The sequence below is a fragment of the Macaca fascicularis genome, chromosome 14 (assembly GCF_037993035.2).
Source record: "Macaca fascicularis isolate 582-1 chromosome 14, T2T-MFA8v1.1".
NCBI lineage: Eukaryota > Metazoa > Chordata > Mammalia > Primates > Cercopithecidae > Macaca > Macaca fascicularis.
This window is the reverse complement of record NC_088388.1, coordinates 70,087,501-70,100,790: the sequence shown is the minus strand read 5'-3', so window position 1 is coordinate 70,100,790 and position 13,290 is coordinate 70,087,501.

Below are 13,290 nucleotides of genomic sequence, written 5' to 3'. Positions count from 1 at the left end.
AAAAAAACAAAACTCCCTTGTGCATCTTTTTCAAACCACAGCTACTGCCCGGAATTTAACTAATTACTGACAAAATCTGGTATCACTTCACTTCAGACACTTCAGAAGGAAGTACAGGCCCTTTCTAGTACTTAAGTTTGCCTTACACCACAAATCCCAACCTTCAGTCCCGTAAACACTGGAGCTTGATGTCACATCAATGGAATGCTTCTGCCAATGTCATCACAATCCTTTCAGCACGACCTGGCTGTCATGAGTGAGCACTGATATGGGACTATCCTTGCTACAGCTACCACTCTGTTCTCAGAGACACTCTGGCTTACTTCTCAAATACGGTTTAACACTACTCAGGAACAGCCCACAAAAAATTCCCACTCACAGCTGTTGTGCTAAAATGAATTTTCTGTTTGCATGCAATCTGTGCCCCACTAAGATGCTACCAAAGCAGACATCAGGCTTGCACTGCCTGCTGTAATATAGGAAGTAGATGTTTCCACATCAATAAATATTCCTTTCATACACTGCTAATGTATTCATGCAGCCCATTAGATAGATGTACTAAAACGAAGTCAGCCTATTTTAAATATAATTTTCTATTTCTCTTTGAATTTATTCATTTTAAAACAGGTATGATCATTATCTTTTAATACACATTTTACAACTTGTGTGGTTATTTCTTGAGAATAAGCTGACAGATTTGGATTGATGGGTGAAATGTAAGCATATGTGTTAAAGGGTTAAAAAAAATCTGTAATGCTAAACTATTATCCAGTGAGGTTTTGTTGGTCTATAATCCCAACAACAGCCTACCATTGTCATCTTGCTCACGCCCATGCCTGCACTGGAATTAGCTAGCCTTTTCGTCTTCGCTGGAGCGGGAGGTGATCCAGCGGGAACAAATGGCGCCATTTTTTCCCTAGTTAGAAATTCCTGGGTTACTGGTTAAAGGTGAACTTTCCTTCTGTCATTTGGCTGGATTCTAGACAGGAGCTGGAGTGAGGCAATTTAAAATGCTGCTTTCTGGAGAGGCCTGGAGAGACTGTTCTCTGTGCTGTAGAGGGGGCTGTTCATGAGAAGAGGGAGCCTGAAGGGGCGTTGTCATTGTTGTTCTCTCCTGCTACCCCGTGCCTCACAGAAAGGTCCACAGTCCAGGAAGAGGGAAGGGGGTTCCTGTGTTTATGCCACTTGTAGACGGCACAATACAAACATGGCTGTGGAAAGAGAAAAAGAGGAGCTTATCATCAGACACAGTGAATAATGGGAAATAATTTCAGAGAATCAGAGAACTGTTAACTAGAAAGTGAGGCTGAGGAAGTGTCTTATGAGAAATGGACAAGGACTCGATTTACACAGTAACAAGAGGACAGAGAGAGAAACCCAGAGAACAGGCAGTGGCTGGCACAGAGGCGGCAGGGCTGAGACGAATGGAGTGAGTGTCTCCCACACAGTGAACTCTGAGCTGCACCATCCTGAGTGCAGGGGAACGCCAGAGCAAAGAGCCCCACCTCCTCAAGGACGCAGAATCTTTCCACATTTTCTCTAAACTCTCCTTCCCTCCCAAATAAAATGGCCCTGTCTGTCCCATGGCCTCTGCCTCAACTACAGAAATATCTGTCCCCCTGGGGCTGGGGTAGGAGAGATGTGTCAATACTGGTGAATGGCTCCAGTGAGGGCAAGGAGGCCTCGCTGGGCAGGCGGGGGACTACCAGCATCCGTCTGAGCAGCCCACTCTCAGCATCCAGGATGACACAGAGGGAACACAAAAGCCTGTCCCACAGTCCTGGAGGGATGTTCCACATTTCAAGGTATGACATAATGACAGAATCTTACTTCAATTTATCAGGCTACAGGAGTGGTGTCCAAAGGCCTTACACAGATGCCTCACTCCATCCTCTCTGAGGAGATGATACCTTAGATTAAACTCTTCCAGAAGCGAAAGGTTCTTAAGAGTAGAGGAAAGATTCTGACAACAGGCTTCAACATTTTTCAAACTGTAAGAGAGTCGTGAAGTGGAAAATATTTTTGGACATCTCTGCCTTTGTAGAAGTCAGAAACTAACTTCACATTTAAGTTAAAATAAAAACTAAACAAAACTGTGTGTGTGTGTGTGTGTGTGTGTACTGTTTGCAAATGATTCTGGAAGGACACACTCCACGCAGGTAGAAGTGGACTCCATTGCGAAGGGGAGTGAGAGTGATGGAGGAGGACGAAGTGGGCCTTTCATGCTTTATTCTGTATACCCTTGTACCACTGGCTTAAAAAAATAAGCATGCGGGCCTGGCATGGTGGCTCACACCTGTAATCCCAGCACTTTGGGAGGCCGAGGAGGGCAGATCACCTGAGGTCAGGAGATCCAGACCATCCTGGCTAACACGGTGAAACCCCATCTCTACTAAAAATACAAAAAATTAGCTTGGCGTGGTGGTGGGCGCCTGTAGTCCCAGCTACTCAGGAGGCTGAGGCAGGAGAATGGCGTGAACCCGGGAGGTGGAGCTTGCAGTGAGCTGAGATCACTCCAGCCTGGGAGACAGAGCAAGACTCTGTCTCAAAAAAAAAAAAAAAAAAAAAAAAAAGCATGCATTTGCATGGTACCTTTGTAATGACCAGTTAATAAAGAACATGGAATATGAAAGAATTAGAAGGCCTGCCACTGAGTTGTTCAAGAAATGTAATTTCTTGTAAATGAGTATCTGTGGTGACTGAATCAGATAACTTTTATGCACCATTCATATTCTCTTGGTCTCACCCATCTCAGCACCTCTCCTCCAGCCTGTCCTACAAACCTCTTGCCTCCCATCCTGGGGTTCCCTGTTGAGGCTGTTGCTGAACTGCCCTTGATGCTTTTACGTTAGCAGCCTGTAAGTGCAGGGATTCATATCCCACTGGGTAAGCCTCTGGCTAGTGGGTGCGTTCTTTACCATTTCCCTCCATGGGTGGTCCAGAGGATGCCATTTATATGGCTCATTAGAGGCTGCATCTGTGGAATTGTGCACTTGGGGAGAGCCAGCCTGTAAGGTGGACTCCTGTTGGCTCTCTGCTTCCCTGCTTCATTCCTCTTGTCCAGCTTGCCTGCTCCCCGGGGTCTAGCTCCCTAACAAAGTAGGAGCACACGAGTCCTCTGCCTCAGACTCTGTTCTCTAGAGAGCCTAGGCTAAGACACCACCTTCGTCACTAGGTTCCCGAGTTTCTTTAGATGCTTCAGAGCCCATTTTCCTTCCTTCCTTGCCATTGCAGTAGTGAAGGGCCCTGCTTCTTGAACAGGTGAGGTGGAGTGGCAGAAGTCCTTAATTTAGTCAGAAGTCTTACATTCTAGTCACAGTTTTGTCAACTGTTAACCGTGTGATTGGCCAGAAGATTCAAATTTGAATATATCCTTTAACTTACTATAAAATGGGGATTTCCTAATGCATCTTATGGGGATGTCGTAAAAGCAGATCATGGAGAAGGAGGCACATTATAACCTGAGAATCCCTTTACAAATACACTAAAAACAACTGATCATTTGGACTTTACAAGATGCTTTAAATTCTAGCTTATTTAATTCAACCTTTAAGACTCTTCCGCTGTTTTATTTCTCTCTCTTTATTTTTGGTCTTTCTCTTTGTCTTTCTCTCCACTTTTCCCTCAATCATTTGACTTGTCTTTCTCATCCCACACAAAGTTTCAGTTAGGGCGAGGAATGAGTTCAGACTCACATTTCACTCCCAGGTGGGCAGTCATTTTTTTTTTTTTGAGACAGAGTCTCTCTCTGTCACCCAGGCTGCAGTGCAGTGGTGCAATCTTGGCTCACTGCAGCCTCTGCCTCCTGGGTTCAAGTGATTCTCCTGCCTCAGCATCCTGAATAGCTGGGATTACAGGTGCCTGCCACCATGCCGGGCTAAGTTTTGTATTTTTTTAGTAGAGATACCGTGTTGGCCAGGCTGGTCTGGAACTCCTGACCTCGAATGACCCTCCCACCTCGGCTTCCCAAAGTGCTGAGATTACAGGCATGAGCCACCATGCCCGGCCCTAGGTGGGCAGTCTTGATAAAACTTTTTCGTAGAGAAACTGTCCATATAGTAAAACAGGTCAAGCTGATCAGGTTTGGCTTCATGAGGACAGAAAATAGCTCCTTTCAGGCATCAGCATCCAATCCAACATACACTGGCCTACAGGAAAGAGAAACAAAGACCTGGACCATTAGCATAAATAACACATAATTCCCCAAACATGAGGCCATAAAAATGAGTTCCCTAATAAGACAGATCTCAACAATAGCTAACACTTATGCATTACACTCAAACCAAGTGCTGTTCTAAGTATTTTACATTTGTGAACTCATGTAATCCTCATAAAAACCTCATATTATTATCCCCAATTCCCACAAACAGAAACTGAGGCACCTGTCACGACCAACCCCCTTACCCTCTACATTTTTCTATTTCCATAGCTCTTATCATCTTCTAACATATGACATAATGTGCTTATTTATTGTGTTTATGGTTTATTATCTCTGTCCTTTCACCCCACTAATAAGCATCACAAAGGCAGAATCTTTGTTCAAAATGTTCACTTTGCACCGATGCCTCCCAAGTAAGTGCCTAGAGCAGTGTTTCGGCTGTAGTGTGGGCTGAATTAATTTTTGTTGAATAATGAATCAATATTTATAAACGGACTAGAACAGTTACTGGTAAAAATAAAATTGTTTGTTAAACAGATACAATGTGTAATGTAAGAAATTTGTCCATGAGGCCTCAAAGCTCGGGCCTTGACCACTGTCCAAGCTCCTCAAAATCAGATGCACTGTAGAAGCAACGGTGGAGGGTTTTCTTCTCTAACTTTACATATAGATCCATGTGGCCTATTTCTGTTAGAATGAATTATCTGTTAAGGATCACTCTCCGGCCAGGCGTGGTGGCTCATGCCTGTAATCCCACCACTTTGGGAGGCCGAGGTGGGCGGATCACTTGAGGTCAGGTGTTCGAGACCAGCCTGGCCAACACAGTGAAACCCTGTCTCTACTAAAAATACAAAATTAGCCGGGTGTGGTGGCGGGCGCTGTAATCTCAGCTACTTGGGAGGCTGAGGCAGGAGAACTGCTTGATCCTGGGAGGCGGAGCTTGCCGTGAGCTGAGATCGCACCATTGCACTCTAGCCTGGGCAAAACGAGCGAAACTCCGTCCAAGAAAAAAAAAACAACTCTTTCTCCTGAGAAGCAACATTTTTATATTTATTTTATTTTCCTAATGTTGTCATGGATACCTGGTAGCTCCGAGTTCAATATTATATATTATCATAGAAGACAATTTCCTGTTACAGAACAATTATTTCTGTGATTCCAGCCTTCCCATATGTGGTACCAGATTCGTATTTTACTTTTTTGTCCTATACATTCTATTACTTTTGGCTATTGCCTTAAACACCTTTCAGAAGTAGGATATGTTTGAATTATAACAAAAAATCACATTTCTCTCCACAAGAGATAACCTACTCCTGGTGATGTTGAATCTTTTCCTGCTGGAAAGAATGGAGTATTCAAAAGGTACAATCTGACCAGAGATAAGCACACGAGCTTTCAACACAGACTGGGGATGAAGTCCTGGCTTTGCCCCCATGATTTGGGGGTAATTTAACACACCTTGGTAAGCCTCAATCTCTAGTTCTACAAAATGGTGATAACAGAACTAAGATATCATTGCAAAGTTGAGAGAGTGAAATGAGAACTATATAAGGCACTGTTCCTATTTGGCTCAATAAAAACCATTTCTTAGAAACGGTGTCCATATTATGTGGTCAAAGGACCACCCCGTTCCCCCCGCCCGACCTAATTCCTTGTAAGGCCACCCGGATAGTACAAACTGCAGCTCAGGGCTCTTTCCATGTTGCAGTGCTTTCTCTAAACTGACTGTGAAGATCATCAGATTTAGAGATGAAAGGGCTTTGTAGGTTGCAAAGAGAGAGAAAGACAAACATAGACCATTTCCAGCTAAGCGGAGCAGAAATAGGGTGCTCATGTTCACCTTCTGCTTGTGCCTCTCCCTATAACTTCTGCAGCCCCCATGGCGATCCATGGGATGACCTGTCTTCAAGCAGTCCTCCAGTCCCAGAAGGGGGACAGTAACAGCATTATCTTCAAAGGGATATTTATGAGAACACCTTGAAGGAGCAGAGGGACTGTTCAGAACAGGCTCTCAGGTAGAACTCTACTGCTGGCTTCTCTTGTTCCAGGGCCATGGCTGTGACGGTCAGCACCTCACCAAAGCACAGGCACCTGCTGCATGTGCAGCCTTTCCCAATGTCTGAGGGGCTCACACTTATTTGAGGGGCTTACACTTACGGAGGGAGACGGACACATACCATCCCCCATTTTCATTCCTCTTGAGCTTCCCCCTATCAAGGTACCAACCAGATGCTGCAAAATGTATAAGCCCCAAACACTTTAATACATCCTTGAACTTTAGTTGAAAACACAGCATGCGGCCCGGCAGGCTGGCTCACACCTGTAATCTCAGCACTTTGGGAGGCCGAGGTGGGTGGATCATCTGAGGCCAGGAGTTCAAGATCAGCCTGGGCAACATGGCGAAACCCTGTCTCTACTAAAAATACAGAAATTAGCCTGGCAAGGTGGCGGGCACCTGTAATCCCGGCTACTCGAGAGGCTGAGGCAGGAGAATCGCTTGAACCCGGGAAGCAGAGGTTTCAGTGAGCCAAGATTGTGACACTGCACTCCAGCCTAGCTGACAGAGTGAGACTGTCTCAAAACAAAAAACAAACAAAAAAGAAAACAGCATACAAAATAAGATCATGAAAAACCTAAAAATGAGCAGTTGATATAAGCAGCTTTGAAATGCAATCTTCTGGGCTAACATTATCCTTTGTTGTGACAATAAGGAAGTTACAGATTAATTAAAAAATTGTAACAATGACTACAACATTCCTGAGGTGGGGCAAGGCCCTATTTGTATATTTATATTAGATATATGCATATTCTCATTCTTGTTAGCATAAAATTTATTCCAAGATGAATTGTTTCTGCAAGAAGTTTTCTGAAATATTTCACTAAATTTAAAAATAATTGTTGTGAAATGTAACACTTCATCTCAGGATTTACAGCTTGTATGTACATTTGTAGTAGTAAACTACACTTACTAAAAAGGTATGTTAGAGAAAATAGTCTGTCCTAGAAAACAGACCTTGCTCATCAGTCTTACATATTTTTTGCTTTGATTACTTTGATCTCGTTAAAAACAATCCAGCTAGCCTGTAAGTTCTGGACATAAGGTTTTTAAAAAAATTTTTTTAGTTTTTTACTTTTTATTTTATAGCTTTCATCACTTTATTGTTAACCAATGAATATTAGAATATTATCCAAGATTAGAGATATAATTGTAACTTAATTATACAACACAAAATTGTGCTAATGGTAAAAGCCTACTGGGATTTACCAAATACTCATTAGTGTATTTTTACCTGGACTATATGAACATGTGCTTGCGACTCCTAATGATAAGTTATAACTGGTTTGATCTCTATGAAAATCCATATTGCAAATGGTTCTTGTTTAGAAAAATTCACACAGCCTTAAAAATGGATTAAGTCCATTTTAATCCTAATCTACAAATAGATCATAAGCAGCAAAATATAACCGATAATTTTTCTTTTTTTCTTTTTTTTTTTTTTCAGGAGCTCCACTCTTTATGTACTCAGTGACATTATTGTCTTTTTTTTTTTAACTTTCTTTTAAAATTTATTTATTATTATTATACTTTAAGTTGTAGGGTACATGTGCATAACGTGCAGGTTTGTTACATATGTATACTTGTGCCATGTTGGTGTGCTGCACCCATCAACTCATCATTTACATCAGGTATAACTCCCAATGCAATCCCTCCCCCCTCCCCCCTCCCCATGATAGGCCCCTGTGTGTGATGTTCCCCTTCCTGAGTCCAAGTGATCTTATTGTTCAGTTCCCACCTATGAGTGAGAACATGCGGTGTTTGGTTTTCTGTTCTTGTGATAGTTTGCTAAGAATGATGGTTTCCAGCTGCATCCATGTCCCTACAAAGGACGCAAACTCATCCTTTTTGATGGCTGCATAGTATTCCATGGTGTTTATGTGCCACATTTTCTTAATCCAATCTGTCACTGATGGACATTTGGGTTGATTCCAAGTCTTTGCTATTGTGAATAGTGCTGCAATAAACATACGTGTGCATGTGTCTTTATAGCAGCATAATTTATAATCCTTTGGGTATATACCCAGTAATGGGATGGCTGGGTCATATGGTACATCTAGTTCTAGATCCTTGAGGAATCGCCATACTGTTTTCCATAATGGTTGAACTAGTTTACAATCCCACCAACAGTGCAGAAGTGTTCCTATTTCTCCACATCCTCTCCAGCACCTGTTGTTTCCTGACTTTTTAATGATCGCCATTCTAACTGGTGTGAGATGGTATCTCATTGTGGTTTTGATTTGCATTTCTCTGATGGCCAGTGATGATGAGCATTTTTTCATGTGTCTGTTGGCTGTATGCATGTCTTCTTTTGAGAACTGTCTGTTCATATCCTTTGCCCACTTTTTGATGGGGTTGTTTGTTTTTTTCTTGTCAATTTGTTTGAGTTCTTTGTAGGTTCTGGATATTAGCCCTTTGTCAGATGAGTAGATTGCAAAAATTTTCTCCCATTCTGTAGGTTGCTGATGGTAGTTTCTTTTGCTGTGCAGAAGCTCTTTAATTTAATGAGATCCCATTTGTCAATTTTGGCTTTTGCTGCCGTTGCTTTTGGTGTTTTAGACATGAAGTCTTTGCCCATGCCTATGTCCTGAATGGTACTACCTAGGTTTTCCTCTAGGATTTTTATGGTATTAGGTCTAACATTTAAGTCTCTAATCCATCTTGAATTAATTTTCGTATAAGGAGTAAGGAAAGGATCCAGTTTCAGCTTTCTACTTATGGCTAGCCAATCTTCCCAGTACCATTTATTAAATAGGGAATCCTTTCCCCATTTCTTGTTTCTCTCAGGTTTGTCAAAGATCACATGGCTGTAGATGTGTGGTATTATTTCTGAGGACTCTGTTCTGTTCCATTGGTCTATATCTCTGTTTTGGTACCAGTACCATGCTGTTTTGGTTACTGTAGCCTTGTAGTATAGTTTGAAGTCAGGTAGCGTGATGCCTCCAGCTTTGTTCTTTTGACTTAGGATTGTCTTGGAGATGCGGGCTCTTTTTTGGTTCCATATGAACTTTAAAGCAGTTTTTTCCAATTCTGTGAAGAAACTCATTGGTAGCTTGATGGGGATGGCATTGAATCTATAAATTACCTTGGGCAGTATGGCCATTTTCACGATATTGATTCTTCCTATCCATGAGCATGGTATGTTCTTCCATTTGTTTGTGTCCTCTTTTATTTCACTGAGCAGTGGTTTGTAGTTCTCCTTGAAGAGGTCCTTTACATCCCTTGTAAGTTGGATTCCTAGGTATTTTATTCTCTTTGAAGCAATTGTGAATGGAAGTTCATTCCTGATTTGGCTCTCTGTTTGTCTGTTACTGGTGTATAAGAATGCTTGTGATTTTTGCACATTAATTTTGTATCCTGAGACTTTGCTGAAGTTGCTTATCAGCTTAAGGAGATTTTGGGCTGAGACAATGGGGTTTTCTAAATATACAATCATGTCATCTGCAAACAGGGACAGTTTGACTTCTTCTTTTCCTAACTGAATACCCTTGATTTCTTTCTCTTGCCTAATTGCCCTAGCCAGAACTTCCAACACTATGTTGAATAGGAGTGGTGAGAGAGGGTATCCCTGTCTTGTGCCAGTTTTCAAAGGGAATTTTTCCATTTTTTGCCCCTTCAGTATGATATTGGCTGTGGGTTTGTCATAAATAGCTGTTATTATTTTGAGGTACGTTCCATCAATACCGAATTTATTGAGCGTTTTTAGCATGAAGGGCTGTTGAATTTTGTCAAAAGCCTTTTCTGCATCTATTGCGATAATCATGTGGTTCTTGTCTTTGGTTCTGTTTATATGCTGGATTATGTTTATTGATTTGCGAATGTTGAACCAGCCTTGCATCCCAGGGATGAAGCCCACTTGATCATGGTGGATAAGCTTTTTGATGTGTTGCTGAATCCGGTTTGCCAGTATTTTATTGAGGATTTTTGCATCGATGTTCATCAGGGATATTGGTCTAAAATTCTCTTTTTTTGTTGTGTCTCTGCCAGGCTTTGGTATCAGGATGATGTTGGCCTCATAAAATGAGTTAGGGAGGATTCCCTCTTTTTCTATTGATTGGAATAGTTTCAGAAGGAATGGTACCAACTCCTCCTTGTACCTCTGGTAGAATTCAGCTGTGAATCCATCTGGTCCTGGACTTTTTTTGGTTGGTAGGCTGTTAATTATTGCCTCAATTTCAGAGCCTGCTATTGGTCTATTCAGGGATTCAACTTCTTCCTGGTTTAGTCTTGGAAGAGTGTAAGTGTCCAGGAAATTATCCATTTCTTCTAGATTTTCCAGTTTGTTTGCGTAGAGGTGTTTATAGTATTCTCTGATGGTAGTTTGTATTTCTGTGGGGTCGGTGGTGATATCCCCTTTATCATTTTTAATTGCGTCGATTTGATTCTTCTCTCTTTTCTTCTTTATTAGTCTTGCTAGTGGTCTGTCAATTTTGTTGATCTTTTCAAAAAACCAACTCCTGGATTCATTGATTTTTTGGAGGGTTTTTTGTGTCTCTATCTCCTTCAGTTCTGCTCTGATCTTAGTTATTTCTAGCCTTCTGCTAGCTTTCGAATGTGTTTGCTCTTGCTTCTCTAGTTCTTTTAATTGTGATGTTAGAGTGTCAATTTTAGATCTTTCCTGCTTTCTCTTGTGGGCATTTAGTGCTATAAATTTCCCTCTACACACTGCTTTAAATGTGTCCCAGAGATTCTGGTATGTTGTATCTTTGTTCTCATTGGTTTCAAAGAACATCTTTATTTCTGCCTTCATTTCGTTATGTACCCAGTAGTCATTCAGGAGCAGGTTGTTCAGTTTCCATGTAGTTGAGCGGTTTTTATTGAGTTTCTTAGTCCTGAGTTCTAGTTTGATTGCACTGTGGTCTGAGAGACAGTTTGTTATAATTTCTGTTCTTGTACATTTGCTGAGGAGTGCTTTACTTCCAATTACGTGGTCGATTTTGGAGTAAGTACGATGTGGTGCTGAGAAGAATGTATATTCTGTTGATTTGGGGTGGAGAGTTCTATAGATGTCTATTAGGTCTGCTTGCTGCAGAGATGAGTTCAATTCCTGGATATCCTTGTTAACTTTCTGTCTCGTTGATCTGTCTAATGTTGACAGTGGAGTGTTGAAGTCTCCCATTATTATTGTATGGGAGTCTAAGTCTCTTCGTAAGTCTCTAAGGACTTGCTTTATGAATCTGGGTGCTCCTGTATTGGGTGCATATATATTTAGGATAGTTAGCTCTTCCTGTTGAATTGATCCCTTTACCATTATGTAATGGCCTTCTTTGTCTCTTTTGATCTTTGATGGTTTAAAGTCTGTTTTATCAGAGACTAGTATTGCAACCCCCGCTTTTTTTGGTTCTCCATTGGCTTGGTAAATCTTCCTCCATCCCTTTATTTTGAGCCTATGTATGTCTCTGCGTGTGAGATGGGTCTCCTGAATACAGCAGACTGATGGGTCTTGACTCTTTATCCAGTTTGCCAGTCTGTGTCTTTTAATTGGAGCATTTAGTCCATTTACATTTAAGGTTAAGATTGTTATGTGTGAACTTGATCCTGCCATTATGATATTAACTGGTTATTTTGCTCGTTAGTTGATGCAGTTTCTTCCTAGCCTCGATGGTCTTTACATTTTGGCATGTTTTTGCAATGGCTGGTACTGGTTGTTCCTTTCCATGTTTAGTGCTTCCTTCAGGGTCTCTTGTAAGGCAGGCCTAGTGGTGACAAAATCTCTAAGCATTTGCTTATCTGTAAAGGATTTTATTTCTCCTTCACTTATGAAACTTAGTTTGGCTGGATATGAAATTCTGGGTTGAAAATTCTTTTCTTTAAGAATGTTGAATATTGGCCCCCACTCTCTTCTGGCTTGGAGAGTTTCTGCCGAGAGATCTGCTGTTAGTCTGATGGGCTTCCCTTTGTGGGTAACCCGAGCTTTCTCTCTGGCTGCCCTTAAGATTTTTTCCTTCATTTCAACTTTGGTGAATCTGGCAATTATGTGTCTTGGAGTTGCTCTTCTCGAGGAGTATCTTTGTGGCATTCTCTGTATTTCCTGGATTTGAATGTTGGCCTGCCCTACTAGGTTGGGGAAGTTCTCCTGGATGATATCCTGAAGAGTGTTTTCCAACTTGGTTCCATTTTCCCCCTCACTTTCAGGCACCCCAATCAGACGTAGATTTGGTCTTTTTACATAATCCCATACTTCTTGCAGGCTTTGTTCATTTCTTTTTCTTCTTTTTTCTTTTGGTTTCTCTTCTCGCTTCATTTCATTCATTTGATCCTCAATCGCAGATACTCTTTCTTCCAGTTGATCGAGTCGGTTACTGAAGCTTGTGCATTTGTCACATATTTCTTGTGTCATGGTTTTCATCTCTTTCATTTCGTTTATGACCTTCTCTGCATTAATTACTCTAGCCATCAATTCTTCCACTTTTTTTTCAAGATTTTTAGTTTCTTTGCGCTGGGTATGTAATTCCTCCTTTAGCTCTGAGAAATTTGATGGACTGAAGCCTTCTTCTCTCATCTCGTCAAAGTCATTCTCCGTCCAGCTTTGATCCGTTGCTGGCGATGAGCTGCGCTCCTTTGCCGGGGGAGATGCGCTCTTATTTTTTGAATTTCCAGCTTTTCTGCCCTGCTTTTTCCCCATCTTTGTGGTTTTATCTGCCTCTGGTCTTTGTTGATGGTGATGTACTGATGGGGTTTTGGTGTAGGTGTTCTTCCTGTTTGATAGTTTTCCTCCTAACAGTCAGGACCCTCAGCTGTAGGTCTGTTGGAGATTGCTTGAGGTCCACTCCAGACCCTGTTTGCCTGGGTATCAGCAGCAGAGGCTGCAGAAGATAGAATATTTCTGAACAGCGAGTATACCTGTCTGATTCTTGCTTTGGAAGCTTCCTCTCAGGGGTGTACTCCACCCTGTGAGGTGTGGGGTGTCAGACTGCCCCTAGTGGGGGATGTCTCCCAGTTAGGCTACTCAGGGGTCAGGGACCCACTTGAGCAGGGAGTCTGTCCCTTCTCAGATCTCAACCTCCATGTTGGGAGATCCACTGCTCTCTTCAAAGCTGTCAGACAGAGTCGTTTGCGTCTGCAGAGGTTTCGG